This window comes from Saimiri boliviensis, chromosome 16, assembly GCF_048565385.1.
Source record: "Saimiri boliviensis isolate mSaiBol1 chromosome 16, mSaiBol1.pri, whole genome shotgun sequence".
NCBI classification, from domain to species: domain Eukaryota; kingdom Metazoa; phylum Chordata; class Mammalia; order Primates; family Cebidae; genus Saimiri; species Saimiri boliviensis.
In genome coordinates this window covers 54581743-54595811 of record NC_133464.1, presented here as the reverse complement: position 1 = coordinate 54595811, position 14069 = coordinate 54581743, and the positions used below count along the sequence as shown (strand labels likewise).

The 14069-nt window shown below is 33.3% G+C and overlaps 1 pseudogene; it reads right to left on the bottom strand.

Moving 5' to 3' along the window:
- Positions 1 to 7505: 7505 nt before the first annotated feature.
- LOC101032074 (hepatocyte nuclear factor 4-gamma pseudogene) lies at positions 7506 to 11444 on the bottom strand (annotated as a pseudogene).
- Between the last annotated feature and the right edge of the window lie 2625 nt (positions 11445 to 14069).

The following is a 14069-nucleotide window of genomic DNA, read 5'->3' as shown; positions in this document are numbered from 1 at the left end:
ATTGAAGGAGGGAGGTTTAGGTTTAAATTCCAGAAAGTTTAAAACAAAAATCTTTATGATAAAATGAGAAGTTAAATAATGAAATGTAATTTTTAGATTATAGTAGAAGAAAAAATGCAGTGAAAAACTGAAAGTGTATTGATAAAGCCCAATACTTTGGCATTGGCAATAAGTAATGGAGTACTATTAAGATAAAAATATAACTGAATAACAATGTGATAGATTTTTTTTGTTGTTGTTCAATAGATTTAGTCTTTTATCCCTATCCTGCATAGATTTAAGGCTAAAATATTCTTATTCACAAACACATAAGGGATAAGTAGTTTCCCAACTGGTCACATATGAGCCTGTTTTTGGGATTTCTCCAAAATGTTATTATAATTTTTAATATATTTCCTTTCCTTCATTTTACTTATTTCTCTGTTCTTTCAAACTATCTGAACTACTTAGACATATTTAAGGTAAAGATGGTATTGCATGCATTGGAAAATGGAATTCCATAATGCAATTTAAATTATGTTATCCCAAAAATAGAATGCTCAAAATTTTATTATAAAATACAGGTATTTGTCTTTTTTTAGTGAGCTTACTTCCTTTCTTTTAGTTTTACATTGTTTACTGGAAAATAATAAGGTATAATTGTTTGGATGTTATAGGTAAGATACTCTGATTTTTATTTCCTGCTTTTGTTGGCTGTGACTTTGAAATATTTACAAAATATTTTATTCCGGTAAATATGTGAACATTATCTTCATATTTCCTGAAATAATTAACACTAAAAGTAGAATTTCTGGGAATAATGTCAAAATGTTGATTAATCATTATTAGCTGATACAATGATATCATTACTTAGAACATCACTCTTCCAAATAGGGTAATTTTAAAAGAGAATAAATTAGTAAGGTTAAACATTCACATATGTATTATGATTACCAAAATGTCATACAAAAGCTGAATGAGATTAAACAACACGGTTCTTTAAAAATATTTAGTAGAAATAGATATGTAGTATTTACTTTCAAATTTGAAATGCTATTATTTTTCAGTCAAATTATTAATACTTTGTTCTGCACAACAAACCACCATGATGCACATTTACCTATATAACGAACCCACACAAATACCCCTGAACTTAAAAGTTTTAAAAATACATTTTGTTCTAGTATGTGCTAAGCACCAATGCTGCATACATTATGTATAATGATGAACAGGGTCAAAACTCTCCTTGCCTAATTACATTCAGACCCTAGAGAAGGTTTCAGATGAATAAGCAGGAAATAATAATGAAGTGATTAGAGCTAGTGATGGGGTGGTAGAGAATATCGTAAGAGTACATGTAGAGGAGAAGCATTACTCAATATTTCTGGGTTTTTTTTTTTTTTTTTTTTTTGAGACGGAGTTTTTTTTTTTGCTCTTGTTACCCAGGCTGGAGTACAATGGCGCGATCTCGGCTCACCGCAACCTCCGCCTCCTGGGTTCAAGCAATTCTCCTGCCTCAGCCTCCTGAGTAGCTGGGATTACAGGCACGCGCCACCATGCCCAGCTAATTTTTTTTTTTGTATTTTTAGTAGAGACGGGGTTTCACCATGTTGACCAGGATGGTCTTGATCTCTTGACCTCCTGATCCACCCGCCTCGGCCTCCCAAAGTGCTGGGATTACAGGCTTGAGCCACCGCGCCCGGCCTGCTGTGTGTTTTTGAGTGTGTTTTAGGTTGATCATGAAAGACTTCCATATAAGCTGAGGTGTCAAGAATGAGATAAAAGGACAAAAAGTAGTAAATACCTTATGTGACCAAGTCAAAAGATCTAATGTACAAAATGAGGACTATAATTAATAATAGATTGTTCTTTTCAGAATTTTTGCTAAATCAGTAAATTATAGTTGCTTTTGACAAAGGGTGGGAAATGTGTAACTATGTCAGATGATGGACAATTTAATTTGTAACACTATAGTAACTATTTTACTATATATATATGTATCTTATAACATGTTGTATACATTAAATATACACAATAACACTTATTTTTAATACAAACTTCATTGCATTTTTCTATAGGTGGCTAATGCAAAATTATATATTGTTGGGAACATTTATTTGCATAACTTAACATAATACATTTCTCATTTAACATATTTTCCTAAAAGTTTCACTTTGGAAAATGTATGTTTTCTTTCAAAATTTGAAGTAATAGTTTCAGTAACATCTATTTCTGAGTACCATAAAAGTAACATCTTAAGTTTTAAAGAATTTAGAAATAAATTAAAACATTATAAATTAAAATAATACATTTCATAAAATCATTGTATTGGAGGTACATACTGAGTAATTTATTTAAATAAATTAATTACTATGTGCCATTATTCTAAAGCTTTCTCTCTCCATATGTCTTTAATACATATATCTTTAATATCTATTATATCTATGGGTATAAAGTAGCTTTCATTTTAATTTAATCATATATCTGGTCTTCAGTAAAAAGTCCAGATTTTGATCTTAATCCAAAGAGTCTGTCTTCCGGGAAGCTTCTCATAGATTTTCTGTCAAGAGGGAGTAAACCACTGGCCACAGGAGCTAAACCTAAATTATTAGGTATGCTCAAGGCAAACCTCCTATTCTCTGCCCTGCTTGGAGCCAGCATAATTCTAGTGCCTTACTTAGTAGTATAAAATAACCGACATTTCATTTTCAGGTCTCTGAACCATTTTAGGAAGGAAAAAAAACTTCCTTTAATAGTTAGATCCGAAGAACATTCAGGAATCTATGACCAATATTTTTAAGGAAAACAAAAAAAAGGAAAAAGATAAAAACAGTATCCCAATACTTTTGGAACAGTAATTTTTTTTTTCTTATCTAGGAATTATATGGGGCTAAATTAAATAAGTTTTTTTAAATCACTGCTTACCAATATTTACAATGAGGATCATCCCATATTTGTAATGAAGCCTAGACAAAAATGCAAAACTGAGCAAAAAATATCATCATGGTTTTAAAGTTTTGTTTTACAACAATTATACTAAATGTAAACATGCCAAACAAATGTGTTTCTTTCTTATGCATAAATAAAATTTTATGTGGATGATACAAACTACAAAAACATTATCAGATGATTTGATCAATTTCTTGCTAATGGTCAAGAATCAAGACAAAAAAAAGCAAGTCTAATTTAGGGTCAAAGACCAGTGTCACCTTTAATTTATGTAATTGAAAAGTTTTAAAAGAATTAATTAATTCTATGTCACAAAACATAGAATTTCATTATTTTTAGATACAAATAAGAGAGATTACTGTTTTAATAAACTATTGAGTAATATATCAGGCAAAGAGTTTTTCAGGTGGATTAACAAAATGTACCAAAAAAATTGAAAATACTTGGGCAACTCTAGAAAAACATCATTGTCCTCAGCCTTTGCATTAGTAATGAGACTAAGCTACTTTATTCTAACTCCAGTTTCAGCCATACCCTCCAAACAGATGTTACCTTATAAAAGCAATAATAGTCTCAGAAATTTTCCAAATTCATTTATACAAAAGTAAAGAGTTCAATTGAAACTACATGCTATAGGGTTTTTCATTACCTCATTATAATCTGAATCTCTTACACAGTACTGTCCATACCTGTGGTGGTGAAGGGCAAGGGAACCTTCATTGTGCACATCCTTTTGTGATTTTAATGCATTATTCTGTAGTAGGTATTCAGGAAAAATTCAAGCCTTTCATGGAAGACTTTGTGGAAATGTTACATCCAAGATAGTAACTCAATATGAAAGCAGTGTGTTTGCATTCTTCTAGACGGAGCTGACCATTTTGTACTTCTTAGTTTTCAAACTTAGAAGATTTCCCTCATATCTCTAAAATTTACATTGTGAAATACATGACAAACATAGTAGGAAATTGTAAAATAAACATGTTCTTTTGGGATCACAAATGTCACCACAGCTCAATTTAATTGCAATTGTAGGAGGTAACTTTGGGCACAACTGCTACTAAATTTTCCTAACTATGTTATGTTCCAAGATTTTTTAAGTAAAATGAATCTTTACTCTTGTGATATAACTGGGTTTGTAGTGTGGTTTTCAACTTGAATATTAAGCTTTATATGCCTTTTCTGGTTTGAAGGCAACCTGTAATAATAACTCCTGTCACTATTTTTTTAGTTTTTCACTTATTTAATATTTAATCAACTACCTGAAAATATCTAGAAAAAATAACAGGAAATATAGAAACAAGTAAGTGTGTTTCTCAATTACTCTGGTTGTACCCATTCATAATTCAGAGAGTGGTCCAACTACAGTTAATACTGATACTCTAAATAGTACTGAATACAGTTACATTATAACTGTACATCAACTGTCATTTTAAGAAAAAATTATGCCATTTATGTTTATTTCAATTTTTTTTTTATTCTGTAGCATCAGGCACAATGCTAAGTAATTTTTATTATCCCACCAAATTTTCACAAAAATAATTTTAACATGAATATAGATAAATATTGACACATTTTTAGGTACAACTGAATTAAGTGGTATACAATACACAGTTTCAAAATTACTATATATGTGGTGCTATCTATAACAATTAAAATCAAGTGATTTTATAAAAATTTTACCTATTCACTGAGCAATTTCCTAAGTTTCAAGGATTCTATATAATGTCTTCTGTTTATTAATATTATGAAATAAAATTCTGTTCAGTAAGCTTAGCTCCCACACTATTATTTAAGACTATATGTTAATTATTTGATTACAAATATGATATAGATAATAAATTAAATAAAATTATCAATATACTGATTCTTTGTCCGTCTTCATATACCAAGTTAGTGTTCCAGAATACAATCTGTAGTAGTTTAAAATTGAAAAGGTAGCTTCCAAGAAAACACAGGTTAAAAGATCATGTCCTTAAAATATTACGGTGTACTGCTGATAGTTGACTTGATGCCTTCATTATTTAGCAATTCCCCTCTGCATTCCCCATAATTTTCTTTATTCTGTGGTTTACTCTATCTGAAATTAATATAGTAATTTTAGAACTTGTATTAACATTACCATGGTATATCATGGTATAGCAATAAAACAGCACAAAAATGTAAGTATGTCTCCAACAAAATAGGTGAAGAATATACATGTAAAATATTAGAACCATAAAATACATTAAAGAGCATCTATTCATTAATTCCACGTTTGTAGATAAAAGTATTCACTATAAGACAATAATCATTAATTTTCATTTTTTGTTTTTATTTAGAAAGTTCAGTGAAGTAATATGGCATCACAATTTAGAAATATTTTAATTTCTCTATGATTCTATTTAAAAATCAAATTTTTGATATTCAACAAAAAATTTATAAAAATGATTTTATATTTATAAAATGAATTGCCATTTTACAATACATTATTCATTTATATTACCTGAAAACTGTTGTATGCCATATAATAGCAATAACTTTCCTTATCAATATTTTGAAAATATGTCAAAAACATTAGTTTCTTTTTGTCCAGCATTTTTGACAGTTCTGTATAAAAAATATTATATTACAAATTTCCTACTATAGTTATGGAAGCCAAATCATTACTCATAATTTCTAAAAACATATGAGTAAATTAGAAGTCTCATTAAAAATGACCTTTATGTTTTGTATTTTAAAGTTATTTGCTATGTTTTGAATGTTGGTTTTTTAAAATTTCATATTTTGAAACCTACTCCTCAGGGTGATGCTATTAGGAGGTCTTTAGAAGGTGATGAGGGGCCTTTGGGAAGTGATTATGTAAGAGGATTAGTGACTTCATAAAAGAGACCCCAACAGAGCTGCCTTGTTTCTTTCATGTGTGGGGACAAAGCTAGAAAATGGCAGGTATGAATCAAAGACCAAATTTGTCAATTCCTCCAATTCCTTGATCTTGGACTTCCTATCCTTGATAACAATAAGAGATAAATTTTGGTTGTATATATGCTTTCCAGATTATGGTATTTTGTTATAGGAGTGTGCATGAACTAAGGTGATATTTTTTATATCTAAGAGAAATCTTCCCATACTCAACAAAAACCTACAAAAGAATATTTGTATGTATAAATTTTTTTAAAAATATTATTCATGAAGCAGACATACAGCAAATTTTAAAAAATTAAGAATTAACCCCTATCAAACAATGATACCTTTTATGGTTTCACAAGGTTACCAGGTCTTGAAGAAATTTTATTGGTTTTATTAAACCAATGATAGCTTTTAAGTAATCATTTTTCTGAAACATTGAGTTTAATTTTACCTCAGCAGTCAGTAAGTTAGTTAACATTACTACAACCTTTTTACTTGTAAGGTAAGTGAGATTTATGACATCGTAATCTTAGTACTGCTTAAAGATCCTGAGAAAGATTATTTAATTCAGTCTTTTGCAACTTGGAATAGTCTTTCTAAAATATATCATTGGTATTAATAATTGTCAGCCAGTTATCTCTGTTATCAACCAGAGAGGAACCACTGACTGATCATGAGGTAGCCCATGATTAATTTGTTTTAAAGTAAGCTTTAGCTTTAGATGATATTAAGTAATTTAAGGCTTTAGTGAAGTGTAATCCTTAGTCTGGAATTAGACAATTGGTACATCCCTACGTTGCTGGATTTCAAAAAGTCTTCTAAGTTACTTACTTGAATTTGTTTTTGTTTTCATCAAATCTGAGTGAATTTTTAATTTTCTTTCATTTTTTTGGAAGAAGGTCTTGTTAAAACAACAAAAGTGATTTCTTATTAAAACTGCAACAATTTTACTCTCATTGCTTACATGTAAACATATATTATAGGTAACATGATAGATAATATCCAGTAACTACTCAACTGCATGTATTTAAAAACCACACTGTGAGTAAGAAGTTTACCTTTTGCATTCCACATCAAAAATTTATAATCATTAAAATCAGCCGGGCCTGGTTTGAATGTGGCTCTCTTATTCTTTATATTTATGAACTTTGGTTATGTTCCTTAAACCTTCAAGCTAAAGGTTCTTTTATTTATAAAAGAGAGATAATAATATCTTTCCTATAGTGTTGTAGTGAGGACTAAATAAGGCACATTGGTGAAAGATAGCTAATTTGTCCCCAGGATTAGTTTTCTTGGAGTGGCATGGATTTGGCTGACACAAAAAATTGCACTTATGGATGATTCTCCTGGCTGCCCTGGGACCCAGCTGTGAGCACGTGCTGATTTCTAGTCAATGGGGAACTATTTCTAGATTGTTTCAGGAAAAATAAATAAATGTCTGCCTAATTTGAGTCACTCTCTTAGGAGTTTCTTTGTTACTATTTTGCCTGTGTCTTAACTGATAAAACTAACATGTCTTAGCTTAACATAAATCTTCAAAGACAGTCACATTTCAAAAAATATCCAGTCTTTCTTGGAATGGCTTTTTATAATTTTCTAAACTTAAGATAGGCATATTTAACTGTAGACCAAAGAGATGCTTCTTTGCCACAGAACACCCATAAGAGATTCTTCAAAACATACACCTTATTCTACAGCAACTGATTTGTTTTTATAATCTGTAAGTTGCTGAAGCAATTCTCCAAACTTCCCCCCTGGGAGCCATACTGTGGATCATTGATGTAGTCCTCCAAACCCATCTGCACTTGTAATTCCATGCTCTTCATGTTTACTGGATCAGTGTAGCCCATTTAAGTGTAGCCCTTTTGCATCTGGGCCAAAATATACGATTGCCTTTTGGATTTCTTGAAATGATTTAACCAGCTCATCTAGAATCCAACTGGTTACACTGATAATCTCAACTTCACAGCTGTTACAGTGAATAATATAGTTGTTTCCCAAAAGCAAAATATCTTTATACATCATGGATCTCTTTGTAGCTCCAAGCAGTAAGTGTTCCCCTGCCTGAGATCTCAACAGTGCCTCCTTATCATCCAATGGTAACTGACAGAAGGCAGGAATATATTTAGCTCATTCCACCAAGATTGAGAGCTGCTGATTCAGAAATTTACAGGCATCACCAACACTTTCATTTTTTTTTTTTTTTACATGTATGTCAGTACTTGCCCCAAGGCTTGAGACTGAGATCTGGCAACACAGAACTTCAGCTTGTGCCAGTGTGTTAATGGAGTGGATATTGCTGCCATCACATGTGCTTCTTCTGGTGGCTGTTCTATTGCATTCATTTTGCACAACTTCATTTTTCATTTCTGCTCTAAAACACTTCGTAAATTGATAGTATGTTCATTGATTCCTTTTGGCTTTGTTAACAAAACATTCCTGACAAAACCTGCAAGAATAGATGTGACTCTTGCATATGCTGCATCTGATTAAGGCCTTGCGGCCACCGCAGCTCAGTGTCCCACAGTATTTTCCTGTTGCTTGGGCCCACATATAGCACATAGACAGATGACACCATTGTCTGGGTATTCATGTTTGTCGTCTCCGGGGCAGAAGTGCCTGCATGGAGCTACTCCAGGAGCTCTAGAGCTGCAGTCACTGTGCTTCAGCCACCTCATCTCCCTACAGCAGGTGCCCTCCACCTAATCTAGCCATGACATCTGGTGCCACACTTTTGACAATTATTTTTCAGTTGATTTACAGGTTTAATGTAATTCCGATAGAAATCCAAGTGAGCTATCTTGTGCATATTGACAAACTGGTTCAAATGTTTACATGAAAAGGCAGAAACTCCAGAATAATCCACAACAAACCAAAGAAAAACAAAGCTGTAGAACTGACACTACCTGATTTCTAGAATTACTATAAATCTATTATAATTGAGACACTATGGTTTTGATGCAAGAATAGACATATAGGTTAACAGAAGCAAACCCTTAACTAGAACCACATAAATGTAGTGAACCACACAAATGTAGCGAACTGATTTTTGGCAAAGAAGCAAGACCAATCCAATGGAGAAATGAAAGTCATTTTACCAAATGTTCAGGAAAAATTAGACATCACCTGCCAAAAAGTAAACCAAGGCATAGATGAAAGATCTCACATCTTTCAAAAACAATAACCCAAAATATATCATAGAACTAAATGTAAAACACAACACTACAAAACTCCAGAGGAAAACCTAGGCAAAATCATGTGATTTTTGTTTGGCTGTCATGATGTTAAACACAACACTGAAGTCACAGTCTATGAAAGAAAAGGAGGTAATGTGAAGAATTATTGAAGTTGAAATATTCTGCTCTGTGATAGACACTATAGAGACAATTAAGGGGCTAATCACTCTCTGGTAGAAAAAAATTGCAAACACATATGAAGGATTTGTATGAAAATATACAAAGTACTTTTATAACTCAATAATAATAAATAATCCAATTGAGAAATTTACAAAACATATAATCAGACAATTCACAAATTAAGATATACAGATGGCAAATAAGTATTTAAAACAGTGCTTCACATCACATGCCATGATGGAATTGCATATTAAAATTGCAGTAATAGGATATCACTACATATCTATATGGTTGCTGTAATCCAAATATCTGACAATACAAATTTCTGAGAAGAAATAAAAGCAACAGGAAATTTCTTTCACTACTGGTAAGAATGCAAATGGTATAGCCATCTTGGAAGACAGCTTGGCAGTTTCTTACAAAGCTCAATATAGTCTTAACATAAGATAATTGTACTCATAGATATTAGCCAAATTGACTTCAGAACTTATGTTCAAACAAAAACTCACACATACATGCTTATAGAAGCTTTATTCATAGTTAAAAAAACTGCAAGTAACTAAAGTCTACAATAGGTGAAAAAGTAACCAGACTCTGCAACGTCCATTCAATGGAATATTATTCAGTGATCAAAACAAATAATTTTCATTTCCTTTGCATGTTTTATGGCTTGATAAGTGTAAATGAAATGAAAAAGTACATTGCTAAATGTATTAGTCCATTTACACACTTCTGATAAAGACATAACCAAGACTGGGTAATTTATAAAGAAAAAAAGATTTAACAGACTCAACAGTTCCACATGGCTGAGGAAGCCTCATAATCATGGCAGAAGGCCAAAGGCACATCTTAAATGGCAGCAAGACAAGAGAGAATGAGAGAGCAAGCAAAAGGGAAAAGCCCTTATAAAATATCAGCTCTCATAAGACTTATCACTATCATGAGAGCAGTATGGGGGAAACCACTCCCATAATACAGTTATCTCCCACTGGATCCCTTCCACAATACACAGGGGTTATGGGAGGTACCATTCAAGATGAGATTTGGATGGGGACACAGCCAAACCATATCATTCTGCCCCTGGCCCCTCCCAAATCTCATGTTCTCACGTTTTGAAATCAATCATGCCTTCCTAACAGTTCCCCAAAACCTTAATTCATTTCAACATTAACTCAAAAGTCCAAATCCAAAGTCTCATCAGAGACAAGGCACTTCCCTTCCACCTATGACCCTGTAAAATCAAAAGCAAGTTAGTTACTTCCAAGATATAGTGAGGGTACAGGCATTGGACAAATAACATTCATTCCTAATAAAAGAAATTGGTCAAAAAGAAGGGGATAAAAGCCCCATGCAAGTCCAAAATCTGGTGGGGCAGTAAAATATTAGTGCTCCAAAATAACTCCTTTAACTCCGTGTCTCACATCCAGGCAATGTGGGTTCCCATGGTCTTGGACAGCTGTGCCCCTGTGGTTTTGCAGGGTATTGCTCCCCTCCTGGCTTCTTTCAAGCTGACATTTTCTGTGGCTTTTCCAGGCACACAGTGCAAATTATAGGTGGATCTACCATTCTGGGGTTTGGAGGATGGTGACCAACTTCTCACAACTCCACTAGGCAGTGTCCCAGTGGGAACTCTGTGTGGGGGTTTCAACCCCACATTTCCCTTTAGCACTGCCCTACCAGAGGTTCTCCATGAGAGCCCTGTTCCTGCAGCAAAAATTTGCCTGGACATTCAGGCTTTTCCATACATCCTCTGAAATCTAGGTGGAGGTTCCCAAAACTAAATTCTTGACTTCTGTGCAGCCACAGGCTCAACACCACATAGAAACTGCTAAGGCTTGGGGATTGCACCCTCTGAAGCCATGACCTGAGCTGGACCTTAGCCTCTTTTAGCCAAGGCTGAAGTGGCTGTGATTCGTGGCACCAAGGAGCCACTGCACAGAGCAAGGGTGCCCTGAGTCCAGCCCACAAAGACATTTTTTCCTCTTAGGCCTCCAGGCCTGTTATGGGTGGAACTGCCAAAAAAATCTCTGACGTGCCCTGGAGACATTTTCCCCATTGTATTGGTGATTAACATTTGGCTTCTTGTTATGTATGCAAATTTCTGCAGTCAGCTAGAATTTCTCCTTAGAAAATGGGTTTTTCCTTTCTATTGTATTGTCATGCTGAAAATTTTATGAACTTTTTAATGCTCCATTTCTTTTATAAAACTGAATGGCTTAGCAGCATCCAACTCACCTCTTCAATACCTTGCTGGTTAGAAATTTCTTCCACCATATACCCTAAGTTATCTCCTTTAGGATCAAAGTTTTACACATCTCTAAGTCAGAGGGAAAATGCTGCCAGTCTCTTTCCTAAAACTTAGCAAGAGTCACCTTTACTCCAATCTGCAACAAATTCCTCATCTCCATCAGAGCTCACCTCAGCCTGAATTTCATTGTCCATATCATTATCAGCATTTTGGTCAAAGCAATTCAACAAGTCACTAGGAAGTTCCAAACTTTCCCATATTACCCTGTCTTCTTCAGAGCCATCCAAACTGTTCCAACCTCTGCCTGTTACCCAGTTCCAAAGTCACTTTCACATTTTGGGGTATCTTTATAGTAGCATTGCACTCCTGGCACCAATTTACTGTATTAGACCATTTTCACTCTGCTGAGAAAGACATACCTGAGACTGAGTAATTTATAAAGTAAAAGAGCTTTAATGGACTTACACTTCCACATGGCTGGGGAGGCCTCACAATCATGATAGAAGGTGAAAGTCACATCTTACCTGGCAGCAGACAAGAAACAGTGAGAGAGCCAAGAAAAGGAGAAATCCCTTATAAAAATATCAGATCTCATGAGACTTATTTACTACCACAAGAGCAGTATGGGGGAAACAGTTTCCATTATTTAATTATCTCCCACTTAGTCTCTCCCACAACATGTGGGAATTATGGGAGTTACAATTCAAGATGAGATTTGGGTGGGAACACAGCCAAACCATATCACTAAGGGATCGAAGCCAGTCTGAAAATCTTGTGTACTTTGTGATTTTAATTACATGATATTGTGGAAAAAGCAAATCTATAAACAGTTATAAGATTGGTCATTATCAGGGATTATGAGGATGAGAGTAGGAATCTAATACTAAAAATGATCTGTATGGTCTTATAATTGTGGATACATGACACTGTATATTAGACAATACCCTAAAATTTTACATCACAGAAAATAAACAATAACATGTGCAAATTTTAAAAAATCATTTAGGAGACCAGAGATCCCAAGAAGGAATGCAGACTGTAACAATAGAATCTAACTGTATTATGAATATATGAAATAACCTTAGTGAAGGGTGTGGTAGAAAAAGTTGCTGACCTAAGCAACTTAAAAATAAGTGAGATCTATAAGGCCAAATACAAAAGGAACTGCACATAAACACTGTACTATGGAAGGGTAGATAAACAATTCTTATATTTTTATATATATATCAGTATGAAATTAAATATGCATGGAATTGAAAAGAGTAAATGGATGTGATGACAATAAGAAGCTTGTTTATTACTAATGGTGTGGGAGTTTACAGATTAGGAAAATTAGATAAGTGGGGTAATAAATTAAAGTTGAAGACATAAAAAAATAATGTTAATATAGATACATGTGTCTAGATATAGAAATGTTTATAGATATGAATAGACACATGTATTATCTTATACACATATATTTTCTTGCTCTGATAGCTGAGAATGAACAAAAGAAATAATACCCAGTAGCAATAAGCATGAGAAGCTTTTAGTTCTTGTTTTTGACTACCATTCTTCATTGAAAAGAACCAGTGCTGCTTGGCGAAATTGCTCATTCTGGACCCAGGGCAGAATATATACAGGAAGAGTCTGGACTGAATGGAAAGGCAAAGAAAATATGCATAATCTGATGTGTAATGAGTAAAGAGAATAAAACGTCAACTCTAAAAATTCTCAGAGCTTGATTAAACACTAAAAGCAAATATGATTGCTTTGAGTGGTGTACCTTTCCTAATGATTAAAACAAATACACAATTAGACACAAAAGCAAAAGCAAGTGTATCCTTACTATAAGTAGAAAGTAAATTAATTTGTAAATAATAGAGAAAAACTGAATTTAAAAGTGTGACACCTGGTCATTTTTGTAATAATTCTGTAACAAATGTATTTCTGGAGCACTCACTAATCTATCTAATCCATATTATGAAGAAAGAATAAATAATTATAGACACACTAGTTTTGATCTTATGAAGCAATGAGCAAATGCATCCAAAGGCCATTACTAATGATATCACCCTAAACAGTAGGTACTTTACTAAAAACTACAGGAATCAAATCTTTTATTTAAGTTTGTAGTATTCTAGTGATATAGGCCCAAAAGTCTCCATTGTTTACAGATTAAATTTTTTAAATGCACAAAACAGATGAAATTTTATCATCTTCAATCATCCAAACTTCAGAGAAGATTTCTTATTTCATAAATATCCTCATCCAGTTAACAGGTACAACTATAAAATGTAAGTACAGTAGACCCCTTCATCACGATTTTGCTTCCCTCAGTTTCAGTGACACACAGTCAAATATGGTGTGAAAATTTTAAACAGAAAATTCCAGAATTAAATTGTATAAGTTTTAAATTGAGCACCATTCTGAGTAGCATGATGAAATCTCATACCCTGGGATGTGAATCCTCCCTTTGTCCAATGCATCCAGGGTATATATGCTACCCACTCATGAGTCACTTAGCCATCTTAATTATCAGATCAACTGTGGCAGTATCACAGTGCTTGTGCTCAAGTAGTTCCTATTTTACTTAATAATTGCCCCAAAGTGCAAGAACAAAGATGCCAGCAATTTGGCTATGCCAAAGAGAGGCCATAAGGTGCTTAAAG